We start from the raw sequence: 15,082 nt of genomic DNA, 5'->3' as shown, positions 1-15,082 counted from the left end.
TATTCCCACCTTCTGGTCCACATATCCTGTGTAATCCCCTCTCCTCAAGTGGGCAGAACCTGTGACTACGATAATCCTGTGATGAGGTTACTGTATATGAGAAAGGTGAAGGGCTAGTCAGTCCTAGAACTACCTTATGTAAGAATCCATCTTAGCAGACTAAGGCGAGAGATTCCGTTGCTGGTTCTGAAGTGAGCTGCCATGCTGTGAGGGGACTGGTGGCAAGGAGCTGTAGTCATCTGCTGAGAGCAATGACTGGCCAATAGCCAGCAAGGAAAAGGAATCCTTGGTCCTACAACTGAAAGGACTTGAATTCTGCCAACAGCAGGAAAGAACTTTGAAGAGGACCCTGAACTCCGGATGAAAATGAAGCCCCCACCGACAACACTGTGATTTCATCCTTGTTAAGATCTTGAGCAGAGAACCCAGCTATGCTGTGTTCACACTCTGAATCACATAAACTGGCCAGTGCGGAAGGCATTTATGATTTGGAATGTCTTTTTTTTTTTTTTTTGGTGGGGGACGGAGTCTCGCTCTGTCGCCCAGGCTGGAGTACAGTTGCGTGATCTTGGCTCACTACAACCTCTGCCTCTGGGTTCAAGCAATTCTCCCACCTCAGCCTTCTGAGTAGCTGGGATTACAGGTGCCTGCCACCACACCAGGCTAATTTTTGTATATTTAGCAGAGAGGGTTTCCCCATGTTGGCCAGGCTGGTCTTGAACTCCTGACTTCAGGTGATCTGCCTGCTTCAGCCTCCTAAAGTGCTGGGATTACAGGTGTGAGCCACTGTGCCCGGACAAGGCAATGTCTTTTTGAAGTTCCTCAACTGCTACTTTATATAGAGCTGCACTCATCCCTCATCCCCCGCCACCTTTTTTTTTTTTGATACAGCTTCTCATTCTGTCACCCAGGCTGGAGTGCAGTGGCGTGATCATAGCTCACTGTAGCCTCAACCTCCGGGACTCAATTGATCCTCGTGCCTCAGCCTCTTGAGTAGTTGGGACTAGAGGTGTGTGACACGATGCCTGACTAATTTTAAAGTATTTTTTGTAGAGACAGAGTCCCAACCTGGTCTGGAACTCCTCAGCCTCCCAAAGTGCTGGGATTACAGGGTTGTGCCACTGCCCCCAGCCTGCACTCATTCATTTTTTTTCTTCCCTGAGATAGAGTCTCGCTCTGTTGCCCAGGCTGGAGTGCAGTGGCACAGTCTTGGCTCACTGCAACCTCTGCCTCCTGGGTTCAAGCAATTCTCCTGTTTCAGCCTCCCAAGTAGCTGGGATTACAGGTGGGTGCCACCATGACTGGCTAATTTTTGTATTTTTTTTTTTAGTAGAGACAGAGTTTCACCATGTTGACCAGGCTGTTCTCAAACTCCTGACCTCCTGATCCACCTGCTTTGGCCTTCCAAAGTGCTGGGATTACAGGGTTGTGCCACTGTGCCCAGCCTGCACTCATTTTTTGATACAGTGCATTTTACAGAACCATCATTCTGTTTTACCTACTATACCAAACTCCATAAATTAGATCTTACAGGGAAACTAGCCAAGGTCTAATTAAGTTGTACATTTCCTAACAAGGAAATAAATTAAAACTGCCACACTTCTTTTGGGAATTCAAGTCTTGCACTTACTTCAAATGTACCTGACAATTATAAGTCAGTTCACTTTCACAAAGATTTCACATAGACAAGTTGGGTTAACAGTCTCTGTGAGGCCATAGATTTGAATATAATTTTAGGCTATGACATGTCACTTGAAACATTACTTCATTCAGTAAAAAGCTGGTTTAGTTATAATCATACAATTTCAAATCTGCATGAACCCTTAGAGATACTCAGAACTCCAATCTGAGGGTCAGAGAAGTGACCTGCTCAAGGAGTCAAAGGAAATTAATGACATGGGAAGGTGCTACAGTCCTAACACTCTTCCCTTCACTCTATGCTCTTACTAGAGTATTTCGTCATCCTTTGCAGGACCTGGAAAGGTACAGAATTAATTCATTTACATAACATAAACGAACATCTGTTTATATGAAGAATTGTTCTAGGCTCTGAATAGGACACAAAGATGTAGAAAACATGGTTCAAGTCTTTGGGACTTTACAGTCTAATGAATCTGACTTCAATGCTGAAGATACCAGACATATCAATAGGGGTTAGATATTCCTAGGAACAGAGAACTCACTTAATAAAGGCTTCTGAAGGCAGAGATACCAATAATTTTTGGATGAATGATGAAACTTAGGAGAAGATAGAAGCTTCAATCCTCATTAATAAGTATAAACAACTTAGAACTTCTAAGCTAATAAAAATGTCAAAAGTGACTTAAAAAAGCAGTAGATTGCACTTTCTCAGAAAACAAAGAGTAAGCCTTATCTAGTGCTTTTTTTTTTTTTTTTTTTTTTGAGACAGAGTCTCGCTCTGTTGCCCAGGCTGGAGTGCAGTGGCCCGGATCTCAGCTCACTGCAAGCTCTGCCTCCCGGGTTTACGCCATTCTCCTGCCTCAGCCTCCCGAGTAGCTGGGACTACAGGCGCCCGCCACCTCGCCCGGCTAGTTTTTTGTATTTTTTAGTAGAGACGGGGTTTCACCGTGTTAACCAGGATGGTCTCGATCTCCTGACTTTGTGATCCGCCTGTCTCGGCCTCCCAAAGTGCTAGGATTACAGGCTTGAGTTACTGTGCCCGGCTGGTGCTTTTTTTTTTTTTAAGGGTGATTTAAAACAAACAAAAAAAAACCTTTTTATGATGTTGCCATGTTGGTATAGGTTGTTTCCAGCCCCCTAATAAGATAAACAGGCAGAAGCAAGCCAGCACCTATGGGCTGAAAACCAGAACAGGCAGTTTGGTATAATTTTAATGTCAACCTAGTATATTAATATAGTATTATCTTTTTATTTTCATGATAACCCTGAAACAAGTATTCTACTATCAGCATTCTACAGATCTGGAAACCAAGGCTTTGAGAACTTAAGGAATTTGTTCAAGGTCACAAAACTAGTGAATAGCAGGGACTCAAACTCAGGTTTGAACTTAAAACCAAAATGTATGTTCAGCACAATTTCTTGCATATAGTTAACTCTCAATAAATGCTAGATGTTAGAAGAGTGTCTAAAAGTGCAACAGAGCACTGGTATATCAATGAGTGGAGGTGGTGAGGAACACCTTGGTCATTAGAAGGTGTATCTATATCCCGTATTTTGATGTTGAGAAAAGCGCAGCTTAGCATACATGCCTTTTTCTGGTCTGTGGTATCCTTTAAAGGGAAATCAACTTTCCCGCTACATGACTTTATTTAAGTGACTTTAGGCTTTTGTGTATTGGTTTCCTCAGTGAAAAGTAATATGGTTCCAAAGGTAAAGATCATGAATGTGTCTACTAAGGCGTTCCTATGACAACTGTAGGGGGAAAAAAAGGTCACATTTCATATTCAAGAGAAAGGCACTATCTCCAAAACATCATAGTTTATCAAAAGGACTTTATTCTCACCCTAAGAATGGTCAACTCTTAGCCAAAAGCAACTGGGAAAAAATAGCCCAGAGTCTTATCTTCCGAGTGCTGCTGTGAAGCATGGTTTGAAATGGTAAAGCCACAGTGCCCCTTGGATTGTGCTTCAGCAAAGATTTTCAGACTCTAACAGAATTGTGGAGTATCCTGAGAGGCAACATGATGGTGTGGAAAGAACACAGACGTGGAATTAGAGAGAACTGAGGTTGAATCCTGGCTCTTCCACCTCTTAGCTGGGTAACCACGATCAAGTGGTTTCATTTGGTATTTTCCTCATCCATAAAATGAAGATGAATGAGGATAATTCAGGTTTTAAAGATTAAAAGCGATAACAGGCATAAAGCACTAAGCGTTGTGCCTGGCACAGAGAAACTGCTATGAAATGAGAGTTGCTATTAGTGCTCCAGATGTGTGATGGCCTCACAGTCCTCGATAGGACAGCACTACCGGACTGTTAAAGTTCAGGAGAGGGTAGCAGCTTGGCTGTCAAAGACAGCTGTTCAGAATATAAGAATTTGTCGTGTGCTAGAAATTGCTGACTCCATCAGTAATTTCTGACTTCCCCAACAATCCAGTCAGAGCCTAAATGACAAAATACTTGAGGCTCCCTTACTCATTCCAATTATTAGACTCAAAGAATTTGAAAGCCACAAAGGTTCTCAGAGGTCATCTCTGCCATCCTTGTCCCTCCAGAGACAAAAGAAACTGAGACCACTTGATGATGTGACTAAAACTTCAGAAAAAATACTTGGGGTTGCAGAAAGCTCCTGTGGGAGTTATGCCATAGATTTTATTATTTATTCTCTTGACTCGTCAGATAATAAGGTAAACTGCACATATAGAATAACTACAAAGAATCAAGGCCAACTATGCCATAAATTATGATTTTCAGTCTAAGCAGAATTGTGCAGGGGCATGAATAGTAAAGACCAGGGACTGTATTTGTGTGATTATTTTCTGATTTTATAGTTCAAAGTACACTGAGGACGTAACTGAACCCACAGGTTTACTGCATCTGTACTATCCTGAGGTGCTTTACAGTGGAGCTTTATTGTACCTAGAAACCTTTTATTCTCCTGGCAGAAATTGGAATATTCTGAGTCATACAGGCCGAAGCTCACTCTAGAGCTCCAGCTCAAATAATTTCTAACGTTTTCATCATAGGAAGCCATTGGGAAAGGAGTCATGTTCAATTTTCCATTACCTTCTTCAGCAGACCACTTAAATCAATCAGCCAGCCACTGAGAGGTCATAGATCTAATTTTATGCCCAGTGTGTGTACAAATGAGCTATAGAACCATTTCTTCTTAAGTGCTAAACAAAGAGATGCCTGATAGTGGAGACATGCAGTATTTCATGGAGAAAGGTTCTTTCTTCAAATGGTCAGAACTCATTGAAAACACTTCATTATTTTCTGATGGTTGTTATTCTCACATGGGTCATGCAGAACTAAAGAAACAGCCTCAATTAAATTTGATTTTTTTTTTCAAATGGTAGGAAGGGCAAACAAAAATGAAAAAAAAAAAAGAAAAAAGAAAAAAAAGAAATATGACATTTTTTACTCTGGAGGAACTGGACTACATTCTAATATGGTAAATCTGCAGTGGCCACCTGCCTGGATCTTTCAAATTATTCCAAGGAACATTAACTCTGTAAGTTATTAAAAGATAGTCTGGGGTAAATCAAATTTGGGAACTATATCCCTCTTCTGGAGATTAATAATGCACATTCACATATTAAAAAGTTGGCAGGAGGAGTGCTGCAGGAAGAAATTCTATATAATTCTGGCATTTTCCAAACTTATTTCAACCATGGAATACCTTTTTTTTTTTTTTAAAATCCACAGAACCATCATCATATTGCAGTATACAGTGTTCTTCACAGTGCTGTTTGGGAAATTCTGTGCTAAATTATGCCTAAAGACTGGTTTGTAACCTCTAAAATAGCCAAGGAAGAGACAGTGCCATGGCCTAGAAGGTTCCAATTTCTGAAGGTGTCTAACCTTTTGGGAAAAAATAAAGACAGCTGAGACTCACAGCAGAAGCCCGACAAAAAGTACTGCTGTCTCTACTCTGGCCTCACTCTTTCCCAACCACTGGTATGAATTAGGGCCCCCACTTTTAAGCTCCTAGATCCTCTTACTCTAATCAGCACTTATCATACCCAACTGGAACTGCTTCTACACTTACCTTTCTCCCCTGTTAGACTCTGAGCTTCTTGAGGGTGGAACCCGGTGCCCAGCACAGTACCTATTGCTTTTGGCTGAATAAATACTTGAGCCACACTAAATTTTGTTTAAATTATCAACTTCATAACAGAAGCAGCTGACATTGACTAATCGTTCACCACATGACAGCCACAAATGTAAGTGTTTTATGTAGATTTAATCTCACAACCCTATGAGGTGGGTCCAGTTGGTCCTTCATATGTGTAGGTTCCATAGCCATGGATTCAACCAACTGCAGATCAAAAATATTTAAGAAAATGTTGGGTGCAGTGGCCACGCCTGTAATCCCAGCACTTTGGGAGGCCAAGGCAGGTGGATCACCTGAGGCCAGGAGTTCAAGACCAGCCTGGCCAACGTGGCGAAACCCTGTCTCTACTAAAAATACAAAAATTAGTTGGGCATGGTGGTGGGCACCTGAAATCTCAGCTACTTGGGAGGCTGAGGCAGGAGGATCGCTTGAATCTGGGAGGCGGAGGTCGCAGTGAGTCGAGATCACGCCACTGTACTCCAGCCCAGCCTGGTCAACAGAGCGAAACTCCATCTCAAAAAAAAAAAAAAAACAAATGAATAAAATAAAATTTAAGAAAATAAAACCAGTAGAAAGTAACAATGCAGCAATAAACTATTACAAATTAAAAAATACAGCATAACAACTATTTACATAGCATTTACATAGTATTGGGTATTATACGTAATCTTGAGATAATTTAAAGTACAGTTGACCCTGGAACAACACAGGCTTGAACTGCATAGGTCCACTTACAAGCAGATTTTTTTTTCAATAAATTACATTGGAAAACTTTTTGGAGACTTATGACAATTTGGAAAACCTCATAGATGGACCACACAACATAGAAGTACCAAAAAAAAAAAAAATTAGGAAAAAGGTATGTAGTGAATTCATAAAAAATATATAGATGCTAGTTTATGTGTTAATTGACTATATGGTATCAGTAATGCTTTTGGTCAACAGTGGGCTATTAGTAGTTAAGTTTTTGGGGAGTCCAAAGTTATCCTAGGATTTTCAACTGTGTGGGGTGAAAACAGCTAATCCCGTGCTGTTCAAGGGTCACCCGCATCTAGCGCTCATCCGGCAGCACATATACTCAAACCGGAATGATCTGGAGAAGATTAGCGTGGCCCTTGTGCAAGGACGACACATAAATTCGTGAAGTGTTCCATATTTTGATGATGATTTAAAAATAAAGAAACAAAGTATGTGGAAAGATATGTATAGGTTATATACAAAAATACTATGCCACCATTTCATATATGGGACTTCAGCACCCAAAGATTTTGTAACTGTGTGTGTGTGTGGGGGGGTGGGCGGTCCTGGAGCCAAACCCCTGAGGATACCAAGGGATAACTATTTTTATCTATATTTAAAAAAACACAGAGGGCCTGGCACGGTGGCTCACGCCTGTAATCTCAGCACTTTGGGAGGCTGAGGTGGGTGATCATTTGAGGTCAGGAGTTCAAGACCAGCCTGGCCAACATAGTGAAACCCCATCTCTATTAAAAATACAAAAATTAGCCAGGTGTGGTGGCATGTGCCTGTAATCCCAGCTACTCAGGAGGCTGAGGCAGGAGAATCTCTTGACCCTGGAAAGTGGAGGTTGCGGTGAGCCAAGATCGTACCACTGCACTCCAGTCTGGGTGACAGAGCAAGACCCTGTCTCAAAAAAATAAAAAAATATATAAAAATAAAATAAACACAGAAATTAAGTTCAGAAACTGCTCAAAGCTACCCAGCTAGTAAATGATGGAGACATTCAAATCCAGGCAGTCTGACTTCAGAGCCTCTGCTCTTAACCACTATACATTTCTTCCTCTTTTCTAAGATTCATCTCAGCAGTAAAATTCCTTGGTTCTGTGGAGCAAGGAGGAGAGGCCTGTAATTCATGTAGAACTCAAACCAATGGAAAAAATCACTAGTCCAGGTCAGGAGAAAGGAGGTTTAAAAGCAAAGGCCTGGGCAGAGCCCAAGGAGAGCCTGTAAGAGACAGGGACATCTGGGAGCATGGAAGGACTTGGAAAGGCTAGCCGAGCGCATGCTAGTCTTCTGTGCGCACCTCAACACATGAACAGTTAAAAATTACAACACGGAAGAAGGTTAAGCATATGTCAAGTCCAAGGATGGGGGTTACAGAACATGAGGAGTTTGTTCGCTGGGTTGCTGGGAAGGGTAGAAGGGTAGAGGTTTATGCCTTGTTCAGATATATCAGTATGTTCATTCACTCATTCATTTGTTGATCATATAATTGAGTTTCTCCTCTATCCCAGGTGTTGTTCTAGGCACATGGAATACATCCATGAGCAAGACAAATAAGCGTTCTAGTAACGTGCAACAGATAATAAGCAAACACATAAACCTGAGACAATATCAGGGAGTGATAAATGCCATATAAAAAAAAGATAATATGATACAGGATGATGGAACTACTTTAGAATGAAAAGGTCTTCCCGAGGAAATGATTTATATCAGACCTGAGTTACAAGGAGCTAAATAAATACATGGAGATCCCAGGCAAGGGCACTTGAGGTAGAAAGAACCACTACAAAGGCCTTAACTAACTCCAATAGCTAAGGCCTTAAGTGAGTTTAGTGTAGTTGGAATGTAAAAAGATCAATGTGGAGTGGAGTGAACTGGGAAGAAAATGATATTTTATGAACTCAGAGAGTATACAAGGCCCATGGCATAGGCAGCCCTGTGTAAGCCACAGCCAGTAAAGAGGCGAGGGCTGTGGTAGGAGAGAGGGAGGAAAGGATGCGGATGCAGGGTATGTTTTGGAGGTAAAGTCAAGGATTTATTGAAGAAATAAATGTGTGAGTGAGAGTAAGGAATCAAGGAAAGTACCTATTTTTTTGTTGTTTGTTTTGAGATGGAGTCTTGCTCTGTCACCAGGCTGGAGTGCAGTGGCACGATCTCGGCTCACTGCAATCTCCGACTCCCTGGTTCAAGCGATTCTCCCGCCTCAGCCTCCCGAGTAGCTGGGACTACAGGCACCTGCCACCACTTCCAGATAATTTTTGTATTTTTAGTAGAGACAGGGTTTCACCATGTTGGCCAGGATGGTCTCAATCTCCTGACTTCAAGATCTGCCCACCTTGGCCTCCCAAAGTGCTGGGATTACAGGTGTGAGCCAAAGTGCCCAGTCGATAGTGCCTATTTTTTTGAGCTCCTGAATATTTGAAGAATAATTCAATTAATAAACATCTATTGGCTGGGCATGGTGGCTCACACCTGTAATCCTAGCACTTTGGGAGGCCGAGGCAGGTGGATCACCAGAGGTCAGGAGTTTGAGACCAGCCTGGCTAACATGATGAAACCCCGTCTCTACTAAAAATACAAAAATCAGCCGGGTGTGGTGGCGGGCACCTGTAATCCCAGCTACTCAGTAGGCTGAGGTGGGAAAATCGCTTAAACCCAGGAAGTGGAGATTGCAGTGAGCTGAGATCACGCCCCTGTACTCCAGCCTGGGTGACACAACGAGACTCCGTCTCAAAAAAAAAAAAAAAAAAAAAATCCCAAAAAACATTCACTGAGGACGTCTCATCTATGTACCAAATGTTGTAGTCAGTAGTCTCTGCCCCATATGACTAGCCGTATTTGTGGAAATTCAAGCTCATGCCCAATTATGTGCAGTTAAGAACTGATTACAATAGTGAAATGCAGAAGGTTTTAGGTTAACTCCTTTTTTTTTTTTTAAATTGTAAAAGTTGTAGACAGACATATGACAAAAAAAAAAAAAGCTGTAGGCAATATAGTTGTTTATAATTTATACTGAGTAGTCAGGTAAGGCCTCTCTGAGGAAGTAACACTTGAATCTTCCCCTTGAAAGATCAACTGACGTTACTCAGGTAAAGATGATAGTTAGGTTTCTTTCTTTTTTATTTTTATTTTTTGAGACGGAGTCTCACTCTGTCGCCCAGGCTGGAGTGCAGTGGCGCAATCTCGGCTCACTGCAAGCTCTGCCTCCCAAGTTCATGCCATTCTCCCGCCTCAGCCTCCCAAGTAGCTGGGACTACAAGCACCTGCCACCACACCCGGCTAATTTTTTGTATTTTTAGTAGACATGGGGTTTCACCGAATTAGCCAGGATGGTCTTGAATTCCTGACCTTGTGATTCACCCGCCTCAGCCTCCCAAGGTGCTGGGATTACAGCCATGAGCCACCACCCCCGGCCAGATAGTTAGGTTTCTAAAAGAAAAAAAAATTAGGCTGTTAAACAGATAGATACATTTTCTTTTTCTTTTTTACATTTATTGTTTATTTTAAAAAACAGAGATGGGGTCTCACTGTTGACCACGCTGGTCTTGAGCTCCTGGTCTCAGGGGATCCTCCTGCCTTGGCCTCCCAAAGTGCTAGGATTATAGTGGTTGGTATTGTCACAGTTAAATTCACATTTTTTGTTTGCTTTTATTTTTGTAGATTACATATGGGTGATTTTTTTTTTTTGAGAAAGAGTCTTGCTCTGTCACCTAGACTGGAGTGCAGTAGTGTGATCTCAGCTCACTGCAACCTCTGCCTCCTGAGTTCCAGTGATTCTCCTGCCCCAGCCTCCTGAGTAGCTGGGACTACAGGTATGTGCTATGACACCTGGCTAAGTTTTCTATTTTTAGGAAAGACAGGGTTTCACCATGTTGGCCAGGCTGGTTTTGAACTCCAGACTTCAAGTGATCCACCTGCCTTGGCCTCCCAAAGTGCTGGGATTACAGGGGCCCAGCCTCATATGGGTAATTTTTAATTCTTGGTTGCTCTAGTGGGTTAAGTGGTGGCCCCCAAAAAGATATGTCTACATCTTAGTCCTCAGAACCTATGAATGTGACCTTGTTGGAAACAGGGTCTTTGCAGATATAATTAAGGTCCTTGAGATGAGATCATCCTAGATTATCCAGCTGGGCTCTAAGTCCAATGACAGAAGAAAGAAGGACACAGTGAGGAGGAGGTGATGGCCACATGAAGACAGAGGCACAGACTGGAGTCATGCAGCCACAAGCCAAGGAACACCTAGAGACACCAGAAGCTGGCAGAGGCAAGGAAGGCATCTTCTCTAGAGTCTGTGGAGGGTGGTGGCCCTGCCAACATCTTAATTTCTAATTTTGGGCCTTTAGAATTGCGAGAGAATATATTTCTGTTGATTGATTGATTGTTCGAGATGGAGTCTCACTCTGTTGCCCAGGCTGGAGTGCAATGGCTTGATCTCGGCTCACTGCAACCTCTGCCTCCTGGGTTCAAGGGATTCTCCTGCCTCAGTCTCCTGAGTAGCTGGGATTACGGGTGTCCGCCACCACACCCGGCTAATTTTTGTATTTTTAATAGAGATGGGGTTTCACCATGTTGGCCAGGCTGGTTTCGAACTCTTGACCTCAGGTGATCCACCCACCTTGGCCTCCCAAAGTGCTGGGATTACAGGCATGAGCCACTCCACCTGGCCATTTCTGCTGTTTTAAATCACCAAGTTTATGGTAATTTGTAATGGCAGCCCTGGGAAACAAACACATGTGGCTTCTCCCTGTTACTTGGCACGATTCTTTTTTTTTTTTTTTTTTTTTTTGAGATGGAGTCTCAAAAAATTAAAAACAGAACTACCATACACCAGGCTGGAGTGCAGTGGCATGATCTTGGCTCACTGCAAGCTCTTCAATTATCAATTGATTGATTGAGATGGAGTCTCACTCTGTTGCTCAGGCTGGATTGCACTGGTGCGATCTTGGCTCACTGCAAGCTCTGCCTCCTGGGTTCAAGCAATTCCTCTGCCTCAGCCTCCCGAGTATCTGGGATTATGGCGCCTGCCACCACGCCTGGCTAATTTTTTGTATTTTTAGTAGAGACAGGGTTTCACTGTATTAGCCAGGATGGTCTCAATCTCCTGACCTTGTGATCCGCCCGCCTTGGCCTCCCAAAGTGCTGGGATTACAGGCGTGAGCCACCGCGCCCAGTTTACTTGGTAGGATTCTAAGCTAACTTCTCCTAGATATCTATTACCATACACTTGGGGAATCCAAAGTTAAACAGATAAAAGAAACAAGTGAAGCAGCCAGGCGCGGTGCCTGTAATCCCAGCACTTTGGGAGGCTGAGGCGGGTGGATTGCCTGAGGTCAGGAGTTAGAGACCAGCCTGGCCAATATAGTGAAACCCCATCTCTACTAAAAATACAAAAATCAGCTGGGCATGGTGGCGGGCGCCTGTAATCCCAGCTACTCGGGAGGCTGAGGCAGAAGAATTGCTTGAACCTGGGAGGCGGAGGTTGCAATGAGCAAAATCTGCCATTGCACTACAGTCTGGGCAACAAGAGCGAAACTCCATCTCAAAAAATAATAAAGACTTCAAATCTTGTATCTTTAGATTTGCAGATGCTGTCAAATCTTGTTTTGTGAAACAGCAGTGAAACCAAAGCTATTCTGGAGAAATGATCAGGCAGTGCTACACACACACACACACACACACACACACACACACAGACACACAGACACAGACACACACAGACACACACAGACACACACACACACAGACACACACACACACACACACACACACACACCCTACATGATATCATTAACTTGTTTTTCAAAAGATTCTTCAAAGATCAGTGGAAATGCTATTATTATTATTATTAGAGATGAGGTCTTGCTAGGTCGCCCAGACTGGCCTTAAACCACTCCTGGGCTCAAGAGATCCTCCTGCCTCAGCCTCCTGAGTAGCTGGGACTATAGGTGTGTGCCACTGAGCCCAGCTTGGAAGTACTAATTTAAACAAACAGATGCTATTTTAAGAAGTTATGTGGATCAATAAAATGAAATAAAAGGCATTCAGAGGAGAAAGGAGGAAGTAAATCATCTCTATCTGCAGATGGAATGATCTTATATTTTTTCCTGGCTTTACTGAGGTGTAATTGACAAATACAAATTGTATATATTTAAAGTATCCAACGTGATGTGTTGACATATGTATATACTGTGAAATAATTACCACAATCAAGTTAATTAACACTTCCATCACTTCAGGCCAGGTGCGGTGGCTCACGCCTGTAATCCCAGTACTTTGGGAGGCTGAGTTGGGCAGATCACTTGGGGTCAGGAGTTTGAGACCAGCCTGGCCAACATGGCGAAACCCCATCCTACTAAAAATACAAACATTAGCCAGGTGTGGTGGTGTGCGACTGTAGTCCCAGCTACATGGGAGGCTGGGGCAGGAGAATCGTTTGAACCTGGAAGGTGAAGGTTGCAGTGAGCAGAGACTGTACCACTGCACTCCAGCCTGGGCAACAGAATGAGACCCTGTCTCAAAAAAAACAAAAACAAAAACAAAACAATTCCATCACTTCACATAGTTACCTTTTTGTGTATGTATATTATAAGAAACTCTTAAGATCTTAGCAAATTTCAAGTGTACAATAGGATTACTAATTATAGTCACCATAGTGTAAACTAACTCTCTAGAACTATTTCATCCTGCATAACTGAAACTTTGCACCCTTTGAACAAAATAACTCCCCATTTCCCTGACTCCTGTAGCCCCTGGGGACTAGCATTCTACTTTCTGCTTGTATGAGTTCAACTTTATTTAGATTCCATATATAAGTGAGAACCATGATCTTGTATTAGAAAATCTTAAGGAATCTGCTAAAAAAAAAGTTGAACAAGCAAGATTGTTCTATATTTTCCCCAGTCCCAAGCAGGACAAGACCATCTGGGAATGAGCCTTCCCAGTGCCAGGGATGAAGAATGTGTATCAGTCTCATCTAAGCTGAGATTGATCAATGCTTCCATGGGAAGATTTCCGATAAAAAAAAAAAAAAGTGGGGGAATGGGAAAAGAAACATACTCAGAACAGCCTCAGGTATGTGAGGTGTGCACAATTTATCAAGCCCAGAGACAGGAGTATGGGACTTCAGTCACAACCCTGTCCCCGATTCCATGGCCAGGTACAATTGTTTAAAGGCATTTTGTTCCTGACTAGCTGCCTTACCTGTTCGTTTCATGTTCCTGGAATCTGTGATACAAAGAACAATGTATACACAATCAATAGCTTATGTTATTTTAATGTAAATTCTTAGTAAACAAATTAGAAACTATCTCTTCCTAAAAAACCCACTTGTAACTGCTGCTAATTGGAGTGTTTATTCAGGGCAACTTAAATCTATGCTACTGGATTGTAGTCTTCAAACTTGACCCAAATAAACTCTAGGTATACTAAAAAAGACTATGGATAAAATCTTAGGGCTTTGGAGAGACTGAAAAATCAAACATTGTGGTCATCAACAGTGAAATAAACACATTTTTAGACAACCCAAAAACTAAAATAATTCATTGCTAGCAGATTTGCACTACAGGAAATGATAAAGGAAGTTTGGCTGGGCATGGTGGCTCATGCCTGTAATCCTAGCCACTGTGGGAGGCTGATAGACAGACTGCTTGAGCCCAGGAGTTCGAGACCAACCTGGGCAACACGGTGAAACTATCTACAAAAAATAAAAAAAAATTTGCTAGGTGTGGTGGCATGTGCCTGTGGTCCCAGCTAACCAGGAGCTGATGTGGGAGGACTGCTTGAGCCTGGGATATGGAGGCTGCAGTGAGCCAAGATGGCACCACTTTGAGCCAAGGTGCCTGTGAAAGAAAGAGAGAAAGAGAGAAAGAGAGAAAGAGAGAAAGAGAGAAAGAGAGAAAGAGAGAAAGAGAGAAAGAAAGAAAGAAAGAAAGAAAGAAAGAAAGAAAGAAAGAAAGAAAGAAAGGAAGTTTTTTAGATTGATGGTAAGTGATACTACATAAAAACTTGAGCTGCGGCCAGGAGTGGTGGCTCACACCTGTAATCCCAGCACTTTGGGAGGCCGTGGTGGGTGGATCATGAGGTCAGGAGTTCAAGACCACCCTGGCCAAGATGGTGAAACCCTGTCCCTACTAAAAATAAATTAGCTGGGTGTGATGGTGGGCGCCTGTAATCCCAGCTTTTGGGAGGCTGAGGCAGAGAACTGCTTGAATCCAGGAGGCGGAGGTTGCAGTGAGCCGAGATCAGGCCACTGCACTCCAGCCTGGGCGACAGAGTGAAACTCTGTCTCAAAAGCAAACAAAAAGTTACTTTGAATTAATGTTTAATTTTTTTTAGCGACAAGGTCTTGCTATGTTGCCCAGGCTGGCTTTGAACTCCTGGCCTCAAGTGATCCTCCTGCTTTGACCTACCAAAGTGTTGGGATTATAGGTGTGAGCCACCACATGCAGCCAAACCCAAAATATTTGTAAGTTAAAAAACATACTTTTAAATAGTCCATGAGTTTACCTAATAAATCGAAGATATTTTGAACAGGATGATGTAAAAAATACCACATACCAAAACTGTGAAAAGTAGACAAAGC

General features: G+C 42.6%; 1 protein-coding gene and 1 non-coding gene across 4 annotated transcripts in view; one reads left to right on the top strand and one right to left on the bottom strand.

The window, feature by feature from the left end:
* The window catches only part of MICU1 (mitochondrial calcium uptake 1), a 261,029-nt gene that overhangs the window by 20,647 nt on the left and 225,300 nt on the right, over positions 1-15,082 (bottom strand). The gene's annotated exons all lie outside the window — the stretch shown is intronic.
* On the top strand, positions 6,812-6,917 carry LOC114670175 (U6 spliceosomal RNA). Its single transcript, XR_003719660.1, has one exon. It is a non-coding gene; the product is annotated as a U6 spliceosomal RNA (small nuclear RNA).

The sequence above is a fragment of the Macaca mulatta genome, chromosome 9, assembly GCF_049350105.2.
Source record: "Macaca mulatta isolate MMU2019108-1 chromosome 9, T2T-MMU8v2.0, whole genome shotgun sequence".
Lineage (NCBI taxonomy): Eukaryota > Metazoa > Chordata > Mammalia > Primates > Cercopithecidae > Macaca > Macaca mulatta.
The sequence above is the reverse complement of the archived record's forward strand: the minus strand, read 5'-3'. Positions and strand labels throughout refer to the sequence as shown.